Source organism: Schistocerca americana, chromosome 2 (genome assembly GCF_021461395.2).
Source record: "Schistocerca americana isolate TAMUIC-IGC-003095 chromosome 2, iqSchAmer2.1, whole genome shotgun sequence".
Lineage (NCBI taxonomy): Eukaryota > Metazoa > Arthropoda > Insecta > Orthoptera > Acrididae > Schistocerca > Schistocerca americana.
Genome location: NC_060120.1, coordinates 899,609,311 through 899,629,760, shown reverse-complemented (window position 1 = coordinate 899,629,760; position 20,450 = coordinate 899,609,311).

Sequence of the window (20,450 nt, the reverse complement as noted above, 5' to 3'; positions counted from 1 at the left end):
AAACTGAACCGATCACTAACTACATGGAGACAATTTGCTGCCATTCATGGACTTCGTGTTACCAAAGAACGATGAGGAGGTCTCACACGATATTAGGAGGTATCCCATGACTTTTATCTCGTCAGTGCACATTTCTACTGTGAGTGGTCTTAAGAACTATCTGCTGTAAATGATTTTAAGGGAAGTGTTTAGTAATTTTTCATATAATATCATGCAAACCACTTACAAATTCGTTATAATTCCAATCAATGGCTTGATGACTGAAGTTTCCTCCAGCGATGACAGTACTACTGCGGACTTAGGTACTAAAGAGCTGAGGTTTTCTCAAACGGTTTCTGTAACGGTGTGTCTATCGATCGACAATGAGTACCAGTTATACGTTTATGCACATTCTTTATATTGACTCTTGCTCAAACAATCTCTCGTGTACCTTCAGTTCTATCTTAGAGCATTTGAATTGTTTGTCTACTGCGACGAATACACTACCCTATTTTCCCATTAGCCTATCCTTACGATATTTTCTTAGATGCACAAGAAAAAGCCAGTTGCTGTCAATTTCATTTTTAGCCAGCTTTCTGTACCTCATGTTAAGTGAGATCCATTGCTTTTTATGGCTGCTTCAAACTTTGACATATTATTAGCAATTCTTGAGCAGCTGGTCACCAGGTTTTCGATAATCTCACACGTATTGGAACCTTTTCTTTGAGTCGAACACTAATACTATGCAGTCTCCTGAACGGAGAATAGTCTAATACCCTTCTGTGCGTCCCAGTAATAGAACGTTGCCTGGATAGCAAAATGAGGTACCCCTATGCTATTTAAGAAGACTCTGCAGCTCTATTCCCTGCGGCGTATGTCAAGGACATCACAGCCTAAACTGTCACAGAACATTCAAAGCCTTTGGTTCAAACCTTTCTTCCGACTGTGAGCAGGGAGCTATGATCAGTTTTGGGGACAGTGTTACAGATTGTGAGCTTAGCTGAAAATCCTTGAGCAAGGCTGATCGTTCCAACCTTCTCTGCCAGTCGCTGGAAACTGCGAATATGATCTCGGTACCCGGACGACAGTCATCATTCGTTCCAACGTGTACAACAATCTGCGCCTCATTGGAGCCTATTCTCTCAACGGCTGCCGGAACAGCCTTTCCAACATGTTGCATGATGTCGCTGAATACACACAGGTCATTTTTTTTAAATCCCTTACTGCTTTTTCCTGTAGGGGTACCAAAATTTGTAATATGTTTCAACTGTCGAAGATTGACAGATCACTACCCTTTTTCGTCCGTCTCTGTTACGAGGAACAGCAGTCTTCCCAGCGGATGAAATGTGTCACACTGGCTCAGTGTAGATTTCTGTTGGACACAGCACCCCATAGCAGTTGATAGATGGAATACTACTTTCAGTTCTCCCAGGGCTCTGCTTCTTTTATACAGAACTAATAGACCCGCCACTGACTCGTCATTCAAAACCTACTTGTTGAACACTGAAGAAATGGCAACATCCACAGTAGAGGATAGTATGTGACGTGTCTTTAGCATCTCTGTTACGTGATTCCTACGCAGTTTTAGTTTGGCTATGACCGACGGTGTATGACGGTGCTCCACGATATGTATGTATCATTACAGCGCGAAAGCGCTGTAACAAATATGTATGAAGGACGAGCGGAGAAATTTTTTTATTTTTTTTTTTATTTTTGTTAGGGGGTTGCACGTGGTTCTTCGTTTAGACCAGACCGGCGGCCATTCGTATAGCCAAAAAAAAAAAAAAAAAAAAGGCCCTGAGCACTATGTGACAACATCTGAGGTAATGAGGTAATCAGTCGCCTAGACTTAGAACTACTTAAACCTAACTAACCTAAAGACAACACACACATCCATGCCCGAGGCAGGATTCGAACCTGCGACCGTAGCAGCAGCGTGGTTCCGGACTGAAGCGCCTAGAACCGATCGGCCACAACGGAAGGCTTCGTATAGTCATCCGAACGTCTGTCTTCCTGTAGCAAGGTTTGAACGTCGAACCGGAGCTGGCTCCCAGGCAAATGTTGCGAATCGATTATTTCCTTTTGCAAAAGATTTTAATTGAGCTGACTTTGGTATTCAGCTAATGACACCATTTGCATATGCACCGATCGTATTTCATGTGCAAAAACAGTGAGCCTCGTTCGGAATGTTCGTGCAAATATAGACATCCTTAAGTAACTTCGGATGGCAGTGAGACTGGTGGTTCAAATTTGTTCCACCGGTTTACAGGACCCTGCTCCAAGATAAGTTTTAGCCCTTCGAAAAATATCTTCCTTTGGCCTTTACGGGGAAGAAACAAGTTTTTCTGAGAGCGTTTTGACCCGCGTCCACATCTATACTTTAAACTTGCACGAAGCGGTTCAAGCTTTACATGAAGATCAATAAACGGATACAGTGAAAACGAATTTTTTCTTCTAATAATCATTATCTGTTGTCGAGATACGAAGGTTTAACATCAAACTAAATGTAGCACGTAACATTCCTTCTTGCGTCAATTGTATGCACGGAAAAGGAAGTGAATCAAATAAATAAAAAAGGCATCATAAGATAAAATTGAAAACCCGCTTCCAAAAATCTAGCTTCATTCGGCTTTTACGTGCAAAACACACATTTCTAGTGAGGTTTTTTTTCGCTTGCCATTACTATGTTTCGAACTTGTGCGAATCGGTTCAGACTGTGTAAGAAGGTAGAATGTACCGAATGGTCGACCTATTGTTTTATGAAAGCTTTTTCCGTTGCCAAGATGTAGAGGTCTAAAGCTGCGCATAAAATGCATGTAAAATCTGGTTTTGCTCGAATCGCATATACAGAGACGGTTTAAAGTGACACAGTTAATAACAAAAAAAAGTCTTATGGTATTTATAAGAAGTTTTGCAAAAATCTTTCATCATTCGGGTTTTACACGTAAAAAATCACGCTTTTTCACGTGAAACTGTGTTTCGTAGAAATGCGTTGCATTTTAAGCGTTACATTTGATTATATTTAAAAAAAACTGGTTATCATAGTTGATTATCGTTTTGTTGTTTACATGTTAATGATTATATTCACCAGCGGTGGAAAATCGTTGGACGTGTAAAACAACGCATGTACCAAACCAGTGTTGGCCCCAGCCCCGTACAAAATGATCTACTATTTCATCGGACATTTCAACCTGTCTCGACAACCAGCCAGAAAATCAAACTAACCCGACAATTGATACGAAAATAATTGTAAGAAAAAATGTTATCTTATTCATAATCAACGGAAAATGTTTTACAGAGTTTTCTTAAAAAACTACTACGCTATTTTCTATAAATATTTATTTTCGGACAAAACAAGCTTAAGTCCGTTAATTTTCTTACAGGTTTGAAAAGCTGATAGTAATTTGTAGTGCATACATTATTTCGCAGTTCTGCTTATTTCAGTCAATAACACTCATATTTAATTCGGATTGGTTGTTGCAACATTTCGCACCAAAACTATTCACGTGATTTATTCTAGCGGTGGTTTCTTAATTTTCAATTTTCAACTTTAAATAAACAATGACAATAATTTTAAGGTGAGAGATGATACCAAGATACATGCTTTTCAATAGTTTATTATTTGTTGCGTGGATCGTTCATCTTGCAATACAGTAAGTTTTTGAGTAAATTTGTCTACATCATAAGGTTGTTTCGTAAGTTTATATACGTAATATAAACTATGGGGTGTTTGTAAATTAGTTATACAAAACTAACCTTTAATGTCCGAGACACCAATAAATGCAGTATATGTTCAAGTTTTATTTAGAAGTGCTCAATGTAGCTACCTTTTGTAACACAACAAATGCCTCACCTATAATTATTTTACTGCCAAATCATATCCTGATGTATGGTGCAACTGCTTGTGTTACCCGTTGTCGCAGCTCGTCGACGTTTTCCGGAATGGAAGGAACAAACACTCTATCTTTAATGTACACGCATACACAGGAGTCCACTGGGGTTAAATAAGATGATTGTTATGGCCAGGAAGTTCCTCCACTACGTCCAGTGCAAGTCGGCACGTTTCTACGGCGGAAATATCTCGGTGTCGCTGAAAGCCGTTACCCACGTCCTCCTGGTGAGGCGACTGCCCGCACGGCCTGCCTGATGTGCGGAGGAAACAACTGTCAGGCGGATGCAACACCACACATATTCATTTCTAAACTGGCATGTCTCGTTGATTTAACCAGACTAGAAGTGCAAGACTGTCGAACTCTCTGAACTGCAGCGCCAGAGACTACTGACCGACCTTGGCCTGGCGCGCTACGTGATACACAGCCAGTTTCGTTGAAACGATTGTAATAATTTACATAACAGTTTTTACACTACTGGCCATTAAAATTGCTACACCAAGAAAAAATGCAGATGATAAGTGGGTATTCATAGGACAAATATATTATACTAAAACTGACATGTGATTACATTTTCACGCAATTTGGGTCCATAGATCCTGAGAAACCAATAGCCAGAACAAACACATCTGGCCGTAATAACTGCCTTGATACGCCTGGCCATTGAGCCAAACAGAGCTTGGATGGCGTGTACAGGTACAGCTGCCAATGCAGCTTCAACACGATACCGCAGTTCATCAAGAGTAGTGACTACCGTATTGTGACGAGCCAGTTGCTCGGCCACCATTGACCAGACGTTTTCAATTGGTGAGAGATCTGGAGAATGTGCCGGCCAGGGAAGCAGTCGAACAATTTCTGTATACAGAAAGGCCCGTACAGGACCTGCAACATGCGGTCGTGCATTATCCAGCTGAAATATAGGGTTTCGCAGGGATCGAGTGAAGGATAGACCCATGGGTAGTAATACATCTTAAATGTAACGTCCACTGTTCAAAGTGCCGTCAATGCGAACAAGAGGTGACCGAGACGTGTAACCAATGGTACCCCATACCATCACGTCGGGTGATACGCCAGTATGGTGATGACGAATACACGCTTCCAATGTGCGTTCACCGCGATGTCGCCAAACACGGATGCGACCATCATGATGCTGTAAACAGAACCTGAATTCATCCAAAAAAATGACGTTTTGCCATTCGTGCACCCAGGTTCGTCGTTGAGTACACCATCGCAGGCGCTCCTGTCTGTGATGCAGCGTCAAGGGTAACCGCAGCCATGGTCTCCGAGCTGATAGTCCATGATGCTGCAAACGTCGTTGAACTGTTCGTGCAGAATGGTTGTTGTCTTGCGATCGTCCCCATGTGTTGACTCAGGGATCCAGACGTGGCTGCACGATCCGTTACAGCCATGCGGATAAGATGCCTGTCATCTCGACAGCTAGTGATACGAGGTCTTTGGGATTCAGCACGGCGTTCCGTATTACCCTCTTGAACCCACCGATTCCACATTCTGCTAACAGTCATTGGATCTCGACCAACGCGAGTAGCAATGTCACGATACGATAAACCGCAATCGCGATAGGCTACAATCCGACCTTTATCAAAGTCGGAAACGTGATGGTACGCATCGGCGCCATCGGCCATCGCCATCGGCGCCAACCTTGTGTGAATGCTGTGAAAAGCTAATCATTTGCTAATCATTTGCATGTCACAGCATCTTCTTCCTGTCGGTTCAATTTCGCGTCTGTAGCACGTCATCTCCGTGGTGTAGCAATTTTAATGGGCAGTAGTGTATTTTGGGTGGTGGCTTTTGATATTTAGTTCTGAATTGTCTCTGAAATGTAGTAGCGGATTTGGATTCATGAAACCATAAACAACATTGTGCACACTCAGCACTGTTATACGACTCCATGATGACTGCTCGAACAACTCATTCACGAACAGCACCATCAGTAATGTCAGGAAGAAACAGTATTAGGCGGGAATAAAACTTGAAGACATACTGCATTCAGCGCTGTATGAACAGTTTTGTGAGTTATTTACCCTTTTCACAGTTAAAAGTTAAAGCATTTCCAATTCATGGTTACTTTTGCATAACTAATTTATAAAAACAGTATATTTGGATACATTGTTATCAAAACAGTATTTAATATTTAATTTAGTATCACATTTATGTGTTCTGTTGATTTGTGCAGTGTCTACATATGCAGTCTCATGTTTATATGAGCAAAACGTGCCTAAATAACAAATTAAAAAATTAAAAATATGAAACAAAGTAATAGACCATGAAAATAAAAAAATAAAAAGAAAACACTTGCGAGCACGTGACTTTGATGTGCTGGTTAGGCTAGTGTGCTTAGATGACACAGTAGGCTATCCTGAACAGGTTCAACCATAGCAGGAAGGTAATTATTCAGCAGCCAGACTAACGAGGCCAAATTCAAGCAGTATGGTTTGAAAGACAGTAAAAAAAACTATACCGGATCAGTCGTCCCCCGAGACAGCAAAAATCTGCATCGGTGGCCAAGCTTTATAGGTCTAATGTCAAAATTATGGTAAAGTTGGGAACCAGAATAAAAAATGTTCCTATAATAACACAGAGAAGGAGAAATATGCCCTTGGGCAGAGTTAGGGATGTAAAAGAAGTGAACTAGCTTTGCGACTTACATAGCAGCTTCAAATACATTTAAATCGAAACATCACGGCATATTCGCACTTTTTTACGAGGTACCCTACTTCCGGAGTGCAGAGAGATCTCTTAGCTGCAGGGTGTTGGCACACCTACATCTTGCAATTTGTGGATCGAAGTCCGTCATACTGTGTCCAAACGCCGTAAGTTCCGCCAGCCACGGTAAACAACACATAATATCTTATGAGTGAAGAGCATACACAGTATAGTTAAAAATGTTTTTCTGAGGTAATAATATTCCTGTGGGTAGATTTGTTCCTGCAGGGAAGCTAAGACAGTTTTTTGATTTCTGGGTGTATAAAGGCACATTTGCATGCCGAGCGTGAGTTTCCGCGGAAACGCGAAATATTAATTAAATAAATAATCAGTGACAAATAAATAAAGCCTATGGCACACAACTGCAGCGCTGTGTCGCTGATAAAACAAAAGCACAATTACGTTACTCTTATGTTTGATTAAGAAAGGGAGAGCTCTGGTTGAAGTGGTGCGAGAAGCACGTCTTTTATTTTATTGTCTGGCACACCGCCATATTTCATGTTATAGAAGAATACTGCGAGTTGCAACCACACTAGGCACTCGATTCTGTAAAGAATTATATTTATAAAAGTAAGTAGGATTATGAACTGTAGGCTTATTCATTGAATATATCTGATTTAACTAACTGTGTAACTTTTTTATGTTTAGTAGACAATCACCTCTGTACGACGTATTGGCATGGCTGGCAAATTATTGTAATATTGAGATTTAGATTATGAGTCCGCACCTACCGCAGCAGTCTTTGGAAACGATTTAATTACGAAGTCCGATTATTTCAGTTTTATTTCACGGTCAACTACGAGTAACATTGCCTTTACGAAAAAGCCATTGTCAAGCGTCTGATAACGAATAATTAAACGTCCACGTTCCAGATAAGCAAATACAATTGCAATCACAATCACCATCATACAGATAGAATAATCAATATCTAAATAACAATATATTTTTATTTTTTAATTTATTTTATTTATTTTATATTGGCGACCGTGACAGGACTTGTTATTTTGTCATTTGTTACATTGTTCTCTTTGTTTCATGTAAAAAATCAACTTTCTGGACCTGGACGTCAATGTATGAGAGATAACAAAATCTGAAGATATTTTCCAATTCTGAAATTTTGCGGGAAGACGCAATGAAACTTCCAGCAAAATAAGGTAAGACGCAGCATCTTTGCATTAGCAGGCTTGACCAGACGTATAATTCAGTGTATTAGCTTTTCAGTAAATTCTGTAGTGTTTCTTTTCCGCATAACAGTTTCAGTGATAAATTTCATTCTCAGTACTTTTCCCTAAACAATAACGTATGCAACAATACCAATACACGAGTGTACAATATGGCCGACTTCTGTACGATATCATGTAACATGGCCAGCAGCCATTACCAATAATCTCAAATTCAGTTTATATTTTTAAATTAACAGACAGCCATTGTTGCTACGAGCGATTCATGCTAAACTACATTTTATTTTAAAATCAGTGTCAAAAATTTTCTTGAAACATATATCACGTGTGGCATGGTAATAACTAGAAAACAATACGCAAAAATGGAACAGCAAGGACGTACTATTCAGACGCAATCCGACTCGGACGTGAGACAAGTGTTAGAAAATGACTTTACGACAGCAACCGGTAGTGACGATTCATCAAACACTGACGCAAGTGTTGACGAAAATTTTGACGATAGGCCGTCCACTACAAAAATTTCAAAATCTCAATCAGAGCCCATGTTAATGCATGACGTCACGTCTAATGACGCGGCGGGGGCAGAGACCTTGCAAACGGTAAACATTGCCGACATGTTACAAGTGCTAGTGAAACAAAACGCAGAAAATATGGCAACCATAAGGAAACAGAACGCCGAAAACATGGCAACCTTAAAGGCACAATTAGAGACACAAAATGAACAGTTAAAAACACAAAATGACGAAATCAAATCTGATCTCATAGCAATCAAGATAGGTAATGACACTTTGTGTAAACGTGTGGAACTTATAGACGCCACACTGACCAAACAGATGACCGAACTCAGTACTAAATTTTCCCAGCTCAATACGAGACAAGAAATGACTACAACTGACGTAGCACTTTTACAGACACAAGTAAAAAACCTTAATGTCACGTGTGAAGTTCTTACTGAACAAATTCAAACATATCCTTCAGTACATGACAGCCTTGAAAAACGAATTACTGACGTACAGAATAAATTTGACAATGTTGAACAACACCTGACTGACATCTTACAATCAGATGCCACAGCTCATTTTCAAAATATTAATAAAGAATTTCATGATTGGGTTGAGAACAAAGACAAACATTTTGATAGATGCTTACGTGAAAATTTACCAACAATTGTGCACGACTCCGTAGCGCAATACATTACTAATAACAAACAGCTGATCAGTGACGCAGTACAATCCGTCACTGCACCCATGAGACAATTCACCGATCAACTACAGTCTGAATGTAACGAAAATATCAGTCAAAATGTACAGTTCAGAAACCAATATACATTCGAGTATGATACACACATTCCGCACACGACAAATACACAAGAACAAAACACACCACGACTACAACACATACCACGATGTGGAAACACAAACACAAGCTATTATCATGGTAAACCACAGCAACATTATCGTAATTACTCGCCAGCTGAACATACCAGTAATTACAGTGGAATAAATTCATATCACAATGCGAAGGAAGATGAAAGCTTAATGAAACACAGGCAATTTCAGATTTTTATCCCAGAAAAACGAACCATTCATCCGGTGATTTTTCTTAAATCTTTTAGTAACGCATTTCCACGCACTTGGAGTGACCGGAAAAAGATTTCATATATTGTCGGTTACATCCAAGGCGATGCAGCTGTCTGGGCATACAGTCAAGCTGACGTATGTACCACGTACAGTGAGTTTGAGCGTGCTTTTCTGAACAAATTCTGGTCGCAATCCGTCCAGGAGCGACTCAGAAGACAAATTTTAGAACCTGAAACTTTTAACAGTAAAAATGGTAACTTACGCAGATATTTTGAAAAATACTTGAACATGGGACATTTTTTAGACGAACCAGTCGCAACGCGTGATATACTCCGTGCGTTGAAGGCCAAATTGCCTTTCAACATTAAAGAAAAACTCCTACATATCCCGGATGACGATTCAGATTATTTTTTAACAGCCTTAGATTCGGTTGACATGTTACTTGAAGATCAGCGCTTCGCGCGGCAAAACAGCAGCCACAATGTTTACACTAGTGGTATGCAAAACATGCAGGCTTGCCAACTCAATTCTGGCGCACCCACAGTTGGATACGCGGTACAGCAAAAACAGCAAACTCACATGCCGTCTCAATACGGAAATCAAAATCAACACGCGTATTCCAATACAAACAATTGTTACAACAGTAATAACATTTCATGCGGCAATCCATACAAAAGGCACCGCGGTAATAACTACAACGGTAACAACGGATACAAAGGTAATAACAAAAACACAAACAGAAATAGAAATAATAATAACTACGAGCCAAGACAGCATCAAGGTTGGACTCGTAACGATCAGTACTTTCATTCAAACTCTGATTTAGCACAGCAGCTACCAGGTCAAAATTGGAGCATACCTTACGACCGACAGGTAAGTTATAATGCGCAACAGCAACAACAACCGCAAAAGTTTGGAGATCATAATAGGCAATATCCGAATGTGAATATAATGGAAATGACACCTGATGCACAACCTCAATCTGTGTCAGTACCTAATACAAATGCTAATCCAACAAACTAGAAACAGTCACTACTTTGCCCCAGGTCGTGGCTGAAGAATTCTTGGGGGGTGACTTCAATGTTAATCAGTTATTTGACACCACACTTGAACAACAGAATAATGATATGCCGAGTAATTCTAAACAAAAACTACCTGTTTTATTTATAAGATACAACCACAATAACAATATATCAGATGAATTTTTACAAGACAGTACACAATGTCGTTTAAACACAAATGAAATTGTTTTAGCATCTACTACTGGTGTAGTAGGTGGGATTCCAACTACTATTATCCTAGATACAGGTGCAGCTGTGAGCGTTTTGTCTTTTAATTTCTATAAAAAGATGTGTGAATTGGAACCTGTGCCTGAGTTTCCTGCCCAAAACTGTAAAATAACTACTGCACTAGGTAATAAGTCATGTAGGGTTACGAAGCAAGTTTTTGTAAACGTTAAAATAGGTAATGGAACCGTACAATGGCCATTCCTGGTTGTACAAAACCTTGTGACAAATTGCATATTAGGAATAGATATTATGAGCGAGAAGGACTGCATTATAGACTTCTCCAAAGGTAAATGTATTTTAAATGATAAAGGCAGTGTAATTATTATTGATTTGGACAGGAGAACTCTAAAGCATGACAAACACTGTACAGGGTACAAGGTTCAGTTAGTACTTGACAAAGACATTCAAGGCATGCAAACACACTCATCTGACACAGAGATAATGGACTTGAAAACATTGCTTGATCATAAGATAAGTGAAGCTACAGCTCTCAGTGTACATGAACGTATAAAACTACAGGAAGTGTTATCCAAATATTTACAAGTTTTTACCAAACGATTAGGTGTTATCAACACGTATGTGTACAAGATTGAAGTTAAGCCTCACAAGATCTTCTACCATAAGACATATAACGTACCGTTATCTCAACGACCTGCTGTGTGGCAAGAATTAAAACAAATGTTAGACTGGAAGGTCATTGAACCATCCACCTCACCTTATTGTAGTCCTCTACTTGTTGTAAAAAAATCAAATGGAAGCATTAGGTTAGTGTTAGACGCACGAGCTATTAATGAAATAATTTTACCGGTTCACACAAAACCTGAAAATTTAGAAGAGCAATTACAGAAATTTCTAGATGCAAAATATTTTTCCACAATAGATCTCGCTAATTCGTTTTGGCAGGTGGGTATCACTCCTGATTCTCGGAAATATACTGCATTTATGTTCGGGGGGCGAACCTATCAGTTTTGTGTTCTACCCTTATGACTGAATGTCAGCTCGGGGGTATTCATTACAGCCCTGGATACCGTGCTTGGCGACGATTTAGTTGAGACAGTCACACACTATGTAGATGATATACTGATAGCTACACAATCTTGGAATGAACACGTTGACACTCTTCAAAGAATTTTAGAAAAATTTGCACAAGCTGGAGTCACAGCCAACCTAAGAAAATCAAAATTTGGTTGCAGTGAGATAAAGTATTTAGGACATATCATTAATTCACAGGGCATACGTCCGGATCCCAGTAAATTAGATGCTATCAGAAACTTTCCTAGCCCTCGAACTAAAAAGCAGTTAAAATCATTCCTTGGGCTATGTTCATTTTTCAGATGTTTTTTGCCACAACCACTTTTGAACAGTAAACATCTGCTAAATCTACTCAGAAAGAATCAAGTTTGGATCTGGTCGGAACAGTGCCAGAATGACTTTAATACAATTAAACATGCTTTAGTGAATGCTAACATATTGAGCCATCCAGATTTCAATTTAGATTTTTGTATGACTTGTGACGCTTCACGTACTGGCTTGGGCTGTTGCTTATTTCAAGTTGTAAAGAATAAAGAGGAGGAACAGATAAGAATTATTGGGTTTGCGAGTCGCACTCTAACTGAATGTGAGCGTACATACTCCACTACTGAGTTAGAAACACTTTCCATAGTATGGGCATTCAAGAAATTCAATTATTATTTATTTGGAAAACATACGGTAATTTACACCGATCACCAGGCCCTGACATTTTTGTTAACTTGTAAACTTGTACATCCTAGACTATCACGATGGGCAGTTACACTTCAGAACTACTCTTTTGAAATTAAGTACATAAGAGGTAAGGACAACACCATTGCAGACACTTTGTCTAGACTTCCACAAGGTATGAATGATACCAATAGTGACTTAGAAAATATAAATGACTACAGGATTCTCTTAATGCAAGACAAGCAGTATCACCAATATTATATTGATATGTGCAGAAACATGGCTGAATTACAAAAATCTGATCCTCACTGGTATAAGATAATAACATTACTGGTAGAAAAACACAATCATCCTTTGACTAAGTATTACAAGTTACACAATGATGTGTTATTTTACCGCCGACATCCAAATGCTACTAACTGGTGTGTATGCATTCCCAAAGAGTCTGAACGTAATCTAATTTGGCACACACACTTAGTTTGGGGTCATTATGGGACGAAAAAGTGTTTGGCAAAGCTCAGCACATACTGTTATTTTAGCAATATGAGAAGAAAAATTTACAGGGAACTAAAAACATGTGTCATATGTCAAAAATCAAAACCTCAGAATTTATCCACAAAAACAGATTTACATTCTATTTTACCCAGTAAACCCCTGGAAATTCTGTGTACTGACATCAGTGGACCGCATCCAGCAAGCTCTGGAGGCGTCAAATATATCTTAGCTTTTTACGATATATTTTCTAAACATGTAAAACTTTATGCTTTAAAATCCGCCACTGCAAATGCTATAATACGAAGATTCTCAAGTGATTACCTGACGCACGTGGGAAAACCTAAAGCAATTCTATCAGATAATGCAGCATACTACTCTGGGTACAAATGGAGAAATTTCTTGAAGGACAATAACATCAAAAGTATATTTATTTCGAGGTTTAGTCCACAATGTAACGCGACTGAGAGACTTTTCCGAGAATTAAACCGTTTCATGAGGACCTATATTTCATCAAAACATACTAATTGGGTGTCCTACCTAAGTCTTTTCGAAGACGTACACAATAACTTAAATATTTACGATACGAATTACACACCTAACGAGATCATGTTCAATTGCAAACAGAACGATCAGTGGATAGAACCATTACCTAAGTTGTCGGACAAGGAAATCACACCTGAACAGAAAATAAAAGAAGTATTGACTACATTGACACATCACGCACAAATACGAAACAAACATCACAGAAACATAATAAAAAGAAAACAAAAATTCGAGGTAGGAATGCTTGTACTACTTCGTACTCATCATAAATCTGTAGCACTCAAACGACGCAACGCTAAGTGGCGTCTGCTATATGAAGGACCTTATATAATTGTTAACATACCGCATCCTGGTGCGTATCTGTTACAACATCCTAGAACTAACAAAATTATTGGGCTATACGCACACCGAGATCTTAGAGCATTTCATGCTGAATAATGTCAAGGTCATACCCATCAAAATATTGCTAAGCAACTCGAAAAACTCTGTTGTTACAACACAGATAATAAGTAGTATAGAAATTTTCATTTCAGCGGTTCCAGTGACGCAGTTGAAGACAGAAGAACTCTTCTTTCAGCGCGCGCCTCCACCTGAAAGACGGAATATTAAAGTAAAATTTATGATTACGTAGCAGTGGATGACATATTAATTTTTCACGGAACATTTGTTACTGAAGGTACCACTGACTTGGTGTGACACCTGACGAACTGACAGACGTCATCTGTGAAGCGATCTTTTACTTTGAGAAATAGATTAGACGCACATCTCTCAACACGAAAAGCATCTATCAGTAGTCAAGGCCACACAGATACTCTACACACACGCACAAAACGCGAGGAATCGAAGATTTTCTCTCTCTTACTATTTTGAATATTTATTGAGTAGTGAAAACGCCTGGTCTTGCCTACTGATGTAATGAATGTTGTGTCTAACCTATCTTAATTTCAGATGACATCACAAAAAAAAACATCGATAATATCCCAGCAAAACCGCTAAAGAGGATGTAAATATCTGCAATTCATGTAATCAAATGTGACACAATGTAATAACCTATAGCGATGTAATGATGATGTAAACATGTTTATGTGCAACTATATTATGTTTATGCTAAGAAAATATGTGACGTGTGTATGTATAATTACTTATTTTTTTAACTGATGTATAGTGTAACTGTTACTATGTAAAAATTTGAACAAAACGAGTGCCAAAAAGACATTGCATAGTGAACCACTGTTCACGGACATTAACGAACATTACTAACTCTGCAACTACGCGGAAACCTATGTGAAAGAAACTGTTAATGCCATTCATTATGCAGCGTATCTATGTAAACGCGATGAACGATTTCCTTGATTAATAACTACGAACATTTAGGTGAGCTATATTCAGCAAAAAACTGAAAATGTGAAGTGCGTAATTCGTGCATCGTCTAGTGACATTACTACAGTACCCAACTTCAAGGTGTTAACTGGATTAAATGGACACAAAGTGCCTGTCCAGAAAACAACACGATGGGTGGAAGAATTTTGGTTGGAACTTCAGGGAATGAAATGTTCTCGAAATGTGACGGACACTCTTACCTGGACTGTCCAAGGATCGACGCCAGCTATGTGCCGTCCGAGGTTCTGCAACCAAGCTTCCACGGAATGTAAAAAAAAAAACGAACTGCACGTGGACCAATTACTCGACGGGTCACGTCTGATCTGTAATAAGCAATGCTTTTAGTCACAACGAACTGAATCACTACGACTATAATGGAAATGAGAAATGGACACGCTTATGTATTAATCACGTTGTTATACAACGATGTTACTGTGATCAAAAAACTTTACCACGACGATACTAACCTGTAAAAAATTATTGTGCAGCGGATGAATATGAACTGTAATAACGACACGATGTGTATAGGTCAACGCACCTGAAAAATACGGACATTTTTCTTTGAAGTATTTCAAAACAATACTATGTAACTAAGAACATTCAACAATCTAAGTTGTATTGTGTTATAACAAATATTGTAAATTTAAAACTAAGTTACCTGTCATAGAATGTAGTCTTCATATGTAATCTTGGTTGAATATTTTCTTTGTGCAACGACTGAAAAACGCGCGCACACGAACAATATTAACTGCAATACTGTGCCGCATGATCTAACTGTACGATATAACGGCAGTGCCGCAGTTACACAGACGCTTCTGCGCATGCGCGCACTCTATCTGCCAACATTAGAACTTTTACGGCGCACCCGCGTCATTCAAATTTTGTATATAATGTGTATAATGTGTAATGTAAGTCATGTAAATAGTTGTAGATAACTTAGATTTTCTTGTGCCTTTAGGTGAATTGCTCGCCTGCAGGTGTGTCCTTTCGCCTCGCAATTCAGGGGGCAATATAAAGGCACATTTGCATGCCGAGCGTGAGTTTCCGCGGAAACGCGAAATATTAATTAAATAAATAATCAGTGACAAATAAATAAAGCCTATGGCACACAACTGCAGCGCTGTGTCGCTGATAAAACAAAAGCACAATTACGTTACTCTTATGTTTGATTAAGAAAGGGAGAGCTCTGGTTGAAGTGGTGCGAGAAGCACGTCTTTTATTTTATTGTCTGGCACACCGCCATATTTCATGTTATAGAAGAATACTGCGAGTTGCAACCACACTAGGCACTCGATTCTGTAAAGAATTATATTTATAAAAGTAAGTAGGATTATGAACTGTAGGCTTATTCATTGAATATATCTGATTTAACTAACTGTGTAACTTTTTTATGTTTAGTAGACAATCACCTCTGTACGACGTATTGGCATGGCTGGCAAATTATTGTAATATTGAGATTTAGATTATGAGTCCGCACCTACCGCAGCAGTCTTTGGAAACGATTTAATTACGAAGTCCGATTATTTCAGTTTTATTTCACGGTCAACTACGAGTAACATTGCCTTTACGAAAAAGCCATTGTCAAGCGTCTGATAACGAATAATTAAACGTCCACGTTCCAGATAAGCAAATACAATTGCAATCACAATCACCATCATACAGATAGAATAATTAATATTAAAATAACAATATATTTTTTAATTTATTTTATTTATTTTATAGGTGGCACGTTGATTTTTTCCCCCGAGGAGACCATTTCTTCCCCAAACCCTCCCCTGTAACATATGTGGCAAAGGGTGTAAGAACAAATAGACACAAATTTATGAGCTTCTAGAAAATGGGTTTCGTCTACAATACTAACTATCCAAATGTGCGGTGGAAGCATCCCAGAGTGTGGAAGCATGCATCCTGAACTGTAATTAAGTGTTGTGTCATATTGTACGAAATAACAAATGCCACGTTGGATGGCATACATGACATCATGTATCACATTACTTTACTTAACACGACGCATTATGTTCTATGACAAGCTACAATCACTCTTCCGTTTAGTAAGTTGTTAATATTGTTTGTAGTGAATATAACTTCACTGTAACGTAATTCAAGAGTTTCTAATTGAAAAGTTTGTTACTTACATTACACAGTTTCCGTTCGTCCCCGCGGATCTCGCTATTTGTTGTGTCAAACACGTTTTCATCATATTTGCATAAAAGTCAGTCTTCCATAATTATTTCTAAATCTTTTCCTTGTCTTTTACAAGAATATTGACATTGGACTTCCAAATTAATGAGTAAAGGTTCAGATCAGGTTAAGCCGGTATTGCGTCAAAACTTTCTACTACGCGGGTTGATCACTATTTATAATTTAGGCAACAGGCATTCCCTATGCCACGAAGTGGAAGCGCCTGCACACACCATAACAAAGATAGGCTTATGTGCCAAAATACAGTAAAAGTAAACGGAAAATAAAGAGCAACGCAGACTAAGGAGCATTGCATCTTAGCAGACGAACACCTTCATACTTAAATATTCGTCCATCGTTCATTATTTACAAGTACTTATCTACTTAAAGCTAATGAATCAGTGCCTTATTTAGGGTCATGAATCTCATTTAACAAATGTAAATTGGTCGAATATAGTACAACTATAGTTTAAAATACTGATTCCATCAGAAATTGTTACGTTTCACTGTTAGAGCCCTTTTTGAGTGCATATTAGTTTAAATCAGTTCGAGATCATAGTTAAGTGACGATTTCTTTGCATAATAGAACTTAAAACACACACACACACACACACACACACACACATATATATATATATATATATATATATATATATATATATATATATATATATATATATATAATTATTATTATTAGTCGTAAAGCTCCCAACATGGAAGATGCTAAGTAAAGATGGTTCACTTCTGGGGCTTCTTATTCTTCTTGTTTGCCCACCAGGTCTTCATTCTTTGCGAGAATTCAGCTTTTCTTTCTTCGCTCCATTTTGTTCCAGTTCTCGGCGCTTTTGTCTCTGGTTTGACCTCCCATTTGTCAACTTTAAGTTTGAAATTGTTTCTTTTGTTCATGTCTTCAGTAGTAATGTTGGCTAATTCCAGATCTTTCTTTACATTTTTAATCCATTCTCCACCATTAACAAGGGATGCTACGTATCTTACTATTTTTTTTGTAAGTCTGTGATCGGGAAGTCTCATTATGTGGCCATAGAATTTTAGACGCCTCTTCCTCATGTCTATCTCTATGTTAGAATATTCTTCAATTTTAGAATTCTTCTGTAATCTATACCCCTCTTTGGTCCATCTTGGTCCCAGAATTTTCCTAATGATTTTCCTTTCCTCTTTCTTCAGGTTTTCCATATCTGTTTTCCTTTTAAGTGTCAAGGTTTCGCTGGCATATAGCATTATTGGTTTAATTACCGACTTATAATGTTTAATTTTTGTATTTATAGATAGACATTTTTTATTGTAAATGTTTTGGACCAGCCCTAGACCCCTACGAGCTTTTAATATTCTTTCTTGTTGTGAGTATTTTTCAGAAATTATCTCTCCCAAATATTTAAAGTATGGTACCCTCTTAATTTCTCCATATTTGGTTTGTAACTTAGAAATTTCTAGATTTGTTGTTGTAAACACCGTTTTCTCAAAAGATATTTGTAGGCCAACTTTTCCTGCACACTCTTTTAAGGTTTCTATCTGTTTGACTGCCATTTCACTAGAATCTGCCATTATTGCAAGATCGTCTGCGTAGGCTAAGTAGGGGATTTGTAGGTCATCTTTTTTGGTTCCCAGTGATATTGGTTTCCAGTACTTTTCTTTTTTGAGTTCTTTTTCCCATTCTGCCATGACTCTATCCAGAACTAAGTTAAATAACAGAGGTGATAATCCATCACCTTGTCTAACCCCAGTTTTTATCTCAAATGATTTTGAAAGTTTTCTCATGAATTTCACTTTGCATTTTGTATTTGTTAATGTCTGCTCTATGATGTTCCGTGTCTTCTTATCCAGTCCTTGTTCTTCAAGAATTTTAAATAGTGTGGGTCTGTGAATTGAATCATATGCCTTTTTAAAGTCGACAAAGACATATACTGTAGGCTTCCTCCGCATTTGTCTCATCCTTGTAATCAATTTCAAGTTTAAAACTTGTTCTGGACATGATCTGTTTGGTCTGAAACCAGCTTGGAAATCTGAGATTTTGGGTTCTAGCAGTTTTTGTGTTCTTTCAAGAAGACAAGCTGATAATATCTTGTATGTGACGGCAAGTAAGGAGATTCCTCTATAGTTGTTCACATCCGATTTATCCCCTTTTTTATGTAACGGATGTATTAGGGCACATTTTCAATCTTCTGGGATTTCTTCAGTAACCCATATGTTTTGAATAATTTTAACTAGCTCATTTCTTGAGTTAGACCCTAGACTTTTGAGAAATTCGGCTACAATTCCATCTTCTCCTGATGCTTTGTTATTTTTGAGTTTGTTTATGTGTTTGATAATTTCTTCTTCAGTTGGCGGTACAGAGTCTTGCTGTTGCGGGGCTTTAGTGCTGGATATTGGAAGAGCTTCTGTTGGTTCTGGACAGTTTAGTAGCGTTTCAAAATATTTGGCTAATCCTTCACAGTTTTCTTCGTCGCTTAGTGCCAGATTCCCATCTGATTTCCGAAAACAGACATTTTGAGGGATATACCCTTTAATTTGGTTTGCAAAAGTTTTGTAGAATCCATGCGTATTATAATTTTTAAAATCTGCTTCTATTGATTCCAGTTGCTGAGTTACATACTTTCTCTTCTCTTGTCTAATAAGTTTATTTGAAAGTTTCCGTGTTTCTAAAAAGTTTTGAAGAGTTTTCTCATTTTTATTTGAACTGTACTTCGCAAAGGCTTCTGTACGATCTTGAATTGCCTTTTCGCATTCCATATTCCACCATGGATGTTTGTGCTTCTTCTTCAGTGGTATTTGCTCCTTCGCTGTTTTTGTGATTTTTTCCTTGAATGTTTCCCAGTTGTTTGCGGGAGAATTTTCCCATTTTTTAATTGTTTCTGATTCTGTTAGTTTTTGTAGGTCAAATTTTGGGATTGCTGGTGGAATTCTTGGTGTTTTCCTTCTTGGGGTGAATTGGACACGAACTCTTGTGAGATAATGATCTGAGTCAATATTTGCATCTCTCCTAACCTGGATATCTCTGATCTCTTTTTGGAAGTTATATGAGATGGCCACATGGTCAATTTGAAATTCTCCCAATTGGTTTATAGGGGATCTCCAGGTCTTCTGTTTACTTGGTTTCTTATTGAACGACGTTGAGCTGATTTTCATGTTGAATTATTGACAAAGTTGGATTAGTCGCATGCCATTTTTGTTGGTCAATTTGTGTGCTGGGTATAGCCCAACCGTCTTCCTGTATTTCTTTTCTCTGCCAATCTGTGCATTGAAATCTCCAAGAAGTATTTTGACATCATTCCTCGGTATCTTTGACATTTCAAGTTCTAATCGTTCCCAAAATTTATATATATATATATATATATATATATATATATATATATGGCTCATACTAACCATCCACTGATGAATAAATAATAATTATGTGAAAAAGTGAGGATTACTTGCCTGAAGAAAACAAGAGGCCCTTTGTAAATACATTTTACGGCTTGACACGTCAATGCTTTTCGTCTCAATTTC